We start from the raw sequence: 5,872 nt of genomic DNA on the forward strand, positions 1-5,872 counted from the left end.
CGAATACATTTTCACCCAACACCACAGAGGCTGGTAGTATCCTGAGAAAACACTGGCCAGTGGTACAATCGGATCCTAAACTAAGATTTGCACACAATCTCACACCCATGATTGCATACCGGAGGGGCACTAATCTAAGAGCTCTCTTGGTAAAAACAGATCCTAAAAGATGCTATCTGAATAAAGAAAAGATCAATATAAAAGGCTCATACAGATGCTTAGGCTGTACCACATGTAACGGCCTGATAACTACCAAAACCTTCCATCACCCGCACACCAATCAAGTGTATCACATCAAACATTCCTTATCATGCAATACAACACACGTAATCTATCTACTCTTTTGCCCATGTTCCTGGTTCTACATTGGAAAAACCAGTGGAACACTACGTGAAAGAATGGCCAACCATAGGCGGGCGATACGTGTGGCACTTGACACAGGAGAGTCGGACCAACCTGTAGCCAGACACTGTGCACAAAGACAACATCAGGTATCCAGCATCAGATACATTCTAATAGACCATATCCCACAGTTGGAAAGAGGAGGAGACCGTAATAAAGCCCTGCTCAGAAGAGAGGCAGAATGGATGTACAGACTAGGAACGATACATCCAGGGGGACTCAAGTCGACACCAGACTTCAAGGCACTGATATAGGTAGGAGATACATACTAGGGTACGCCATTAAGATATTGTGCACCATATCAAGGATGGATTGGGACACAGACCCCTAGGGGGGTAGTGCCCTAATCACACTCCTATGATCAGAGTAAGGGATGACACAAGAGTGACTTCCACTACTCTATGGATAAGACACATATCAGGCAAGTTACCAATATATATCCACTCCCAAAACCTACATAAACAGTAGCCAATATGAATAGAAAGAAACCATAAACATGGACACTTTCTGAACCTAGGAATAAAGTAATATTCGAATACAAGAATGGAATCCATAGGAATATGGATCTGATACACAGGTGTTTAGAAGAAAAGCGAAACCTTAAATGTTTATACTCCAGAGAGCCCACATTTGTGCAAAGTTTAGAAAAACATACAAGGATCATAAAAATTATCAAAACATACGGAAAAGGTGATAAATAACCAGTACCAAGATGGAACTTTTTAAAAAAATATAAAGCACAGATAGCAAAATTTGAATCTACAACTATATGCTGATAGCATGTATGTAAATAATTAATGTTATGTTTAAAGTCATTTTATTATTTTATCTCTGGGAAGACGTGATCATGGGATAGAACAGGTTAATCATGATCAACTTGTGATATCCACTTGACATGGAGTAAGATATAAATATATAAATAGTGGGGAGAATGAATATGTATGTAAGATACTGACAAGATAGGGGTCTACAACAGATAACTGTTACAACAGACAGTAAACATTTTGCCTTAACAAGAAAATAATACAGAGCAGGTAATGTAAGACCATTGACTGCTCGAATAAGGCATTACAGGGTTACCAAGACAACCCAGATAAACAACTGGTTAAAAAATAGTAGGAATATGCGTTCACATAAGAAGACCATAGTAGTATACACAGAATGTTTACCCACACACGATCAAAAAAACACACTATGTAGATCACAGAGTGATTGATAGATGCAGAGATAAAGTGGCTACATTGACATAATAAGCCTAATACAAAAACTTTTAATGACGGATATATATATAAAAGAATTTTGAATATTGGGCTCATCACAATACTTAAATAAAGTCACAGGGATATAATAACATTTTAATACACATAGTTCGCACCAAAAGAAGAGTGTGATTTGAGAATGTAAGGTATTTTGCACGGAGAATGTAAAACATTACAGACCGGAAGTCATGTGAGATGAGATACTTCCGGCTGCAAACCACTGGAACGCATAATGTGCTCCACTCACGAGTGTTTGGCGGTTTATTCTGGGGCACTAAAAGGTACACAGGTATTTGTTATTGATGTAATTGATATGTTAGTATAAATATAAGCTGTATTTCACATGTTTGTTATGCTGATGACGGGGACAAGCTCCTTGAAAACGTTACAATAAATAAGAGACTATATGTTGTTCTCACATTAACGAAAGACCTGAGAGTGCTGTCATTTGTATTGGAGATATTGAAAGCATCACTGCACCCAGGCAGGCGACTTTGGGCGGGTATGTCCTGTGATAAAGGGACAGTATTATATATATATATATATATATATATATATATATATATATATATTTATGTGTTAATATGTGTATATACACATATAAACACATAAATATATATGTGTATATTCATATACATATATATTTAAACTTTGCTGCCCAATGCTGTGCGACTTACCCTCATCGCTGCGCTAGGTTCTGTGCCGTGTCTATCGGCATCCGAACTAAGCTCCCATTGGAGCCTATAGCAGCTCCAAAGCTTTCAGGCAATGCAAATGCAATGTTTTGTGTGCGCTGGTATTACTGAGTCGAGCACAAACATCACGCTCGTGAAAGTACAATTATGTGTTTGATTCATAATCTAGCCCTAAATCTACAAAAATCACAATATATTTTAATATAGAATTTTGTGTTATTTTTTTTTTAGCAATTTGTTGGGAACTATGGTTTTGCATGATACATGTGGTTAAATCAGTTCAGAAGATCATACACTCTGGTTAAATCAGTTCAGAAGATTACTCTTCTTGATATAAAGAAAAATCTTTCTTTTAGTTCTTTGTTATTTAGTTCTAAATAAAAAGCGAGGAGTGAATTGCAAGATTGGGATAGAGAAGATTTAAAATCAGGGACACCCTTAGCATTTGTGGGGCCCTGGGCAAGACAAATTTGTGGGGCACCACAGCCCAGCGCACATATTTCCCTCCCCCTGTATGCCCTGTCTTCTGTATGGCCCATCCCTGCCCCAACATTTAGTGTTACCTATATAAAGAATAACACTATATATTACATCTCCTGATACCATAAACACTTCTTCGTAAACTAAACACAGGATATTCATTGCACCTTTTCATACCCTCACCCCTGAAAGTGCGTGGCCTCCCAAAGCATGGGGCCCTGGGCGGGTGCCCCTTTCACCCTGCCTAAAGGGCAGGCCTGCTTCAAACATTATAGTTATAAAATTATTGAAATGTTCTAATATCATATATATTGGCATTATGATTGTGTAACATAAATTGATATAAATATTCACAGACAAATATAGGAGGAAGATATTTGACCCATAATGACGTGAGCAAACAACATAAGTTTAGATTTTCATTACTGTTCATGATTTTTATATGGCGCTCCAGTCTTCCAAATAAAGATGTACTAAGTCAGAATTTAGCACATTTTGAAAGGCTGTATAATAGCATGTCACTTTGCTGTTTCCCTATAAGTTGATATTTTTTTATTTTTTTTATTTAAATGTTGTTGTGGCTCAGCAAAAAGCAATAATAGCACCTGCTTCAGATATGTCTGCTGGTGGCACAGATGGTCTCTGCATTCAGGCGTGTTTGCAGACCACAAAATTTAAAGAGCAAAAAGTTAATTACAAAAATAGATATCAAGACTTCAGGGGTACTTGAGAGCGATGTTGTCTTCTTATACCTATTACTATTACCCTAAAATCCCCTAGAACCCCCACTGCCCACCTGCTTTCCCTTGCCTAAGAATTTGATTGCCCTTAATCAGGTAGATGTCCCCCATTGGAGCCTTGATTTCTACACTAAAGTGTCCATGTGTCAATCCCAAAGCAGGTAGTGTGGATTTTTTCAGTGATGAGTTATCAGTGGTCTGTAAGTGGCTGTATCTGAAGAGTTAACCACTGCTCTGTGTGCGTATCTGACATGAAGGAATTAATAAGTAATGTCTCACTGAAAAATATTTGATTAATCATGATTCAAAATAGTAGAGTAGAGCTGTGAATATTTAGACAATGGATTCAACCCTACAAAAACAATGGACCCTATACAAATCAATTAGCTATTGTCTTGTAAAAACATATTCAGCTGGTGTGATTTATGGTTTCCTTTTCTTAGGCATTCCAATTCAATAGAAGTGTGGCTGTTTGAATTTTTTAGGCCTTCCTAGTTATACTGTACATCAAGTTTTATTACATTTGGATCTGAAACAGGATTTTTGTGGGAGGATTTCCATAAAATTTCCACAAAAACAGTATAGCATTCACAACCATAGTACAAGTGAAATATGGTGTCTAATTGGTGTATTATTGAAGATAGTGTTTTTTTCATATAACAAAGAAAAAAATATGCAATTAACAATTGTATAATTAATGACAATAATAAATAATCATTCTGATGAACATATTTTTGTTGCATACAAGTTCCGTAGTTGTGAGCAAAGCATGCACGAAGAAAAGAAAAAAAACACTAACAATTAACAACAAAACTCGTGAAAGATGCCAAAATGGGTTTTCAATATAAGGCTGATGAATGATATAAATAACAAAATATATGAAAATGGATTTTTGATGTTCTGGAAAACCATCGGTGAGGGATTCAATGCAAAGTATTTCGGGTTTTATTCTACTGTGCAAAGTTTTAAAAAAACGAATTACTTCAAAATGTGAGAACCCACAAAATTCCTATGCAAAGCTCTTTTAAATTATTTAAAATGACCCAGATGTTCTTTTAAAAATTAAGTAAATGAGAAAAAGAAGCAAAAAGGAAAGCACAGACATAAAATGCTATACAGATGCTGCTTGTTATTAGATACGTGCATTTGTGCACAAACACCTAGATTACAAGTTTTGCGTTCGTGTTTTAATGCTGAAAAAATAGTAATTTCAGCGTTAAAACAGCAACACAGTCATTACGAGTCTTGTCGGAATAGCTGTACCGCAAGCCTTTTAGCCTGCAACACAACATCAGTCCCGCACTCGAAAAAATTACGTTTTTTTATTGGATTCCCAATAGTTATAAGTTTTATGCAACAAAACTGTTACACAAAACTCAAGTGTTACAAAGTACACTAACACCCATAAACTACATATTAACCCCTAAACCGGGGCCCTCCCACATCACAAATACTATATTAAAGTTATTAACCCCTAATCTGCCGCTCCCGACATCGCTGTCACTAATAGAATTTATTAACCCCTATTCTGCCGCTCCCCGACATCGTCGCCACTATACTAAATATACTAAACCCTATTCCCCTACAATAAACTACCAATAGCCCTTAAATGGTCTTTTGTAGGGCATTGCCCTAAAGAAATCGGCTCTTTTCCCTGTAAAAAAAATACAAAGACCCACCAACTGTAAAACCCACCACCCAACCAACCCCAAAAATAAAAAACCTAACTCTAAAAAAAACCTAAGCTACCCATTGCCCTGAAAAGGAAAATTGTAAGGACCTCCACCTTGAACCTTCGCCTGGACCTCCGCCTCCGCACATCGACCACTCCGCCTCCACAGGGATAAAGAAGATGCCGGTCCCGCAATGGATGAAGATGGATCCGCCTGGATGAAGATTGAGTCGCTGGAATGAAGATCGTTTAAGACGGACTTCAGCAACTGTGAGTACCTAAAGAGGGGTTAGTTTTTTAAAGGGTTTTTTTGGGTGGGTTTTTTTTTTTAGATTAGGGTTTGGGCTATTTGAAAAAGAGCTGAATGCCCAGGGCAATGGGTAGATTAGGTTTTACTTTATTTTTATTTTGTGGGTTTGGGGGGTGGGGGTTTGTATACTGTTAGGTAGGGTGACCATATTGCCGCTTTAAAAAGCGACACATATGAAAAATACATAAGTCAGGGCTGTTTTCAGGGCTGTTTAAAGAAATGTTTTGTATAAGAACCCTGACATATGTATTTTTCATGTGTCCCTTCTTAAAGCGGCAATATAGTTAGCCTACTGTTAGGGGGTGTTTGTTTTT

Source organism: Bombina bombina, chromosome 4, assembly GCF_027579735.1.
Source record: "Bombina bombina isolate aBomBom1 chromosome 4, aBomBom1.pri, whole genome shotgun sequence".
Taxonomy (NCBI): Eukaryota; Metazoa; Chordata; class Amphibia; order Anura; family Bombinatoridae; genus Bombina; species Bombina bombina.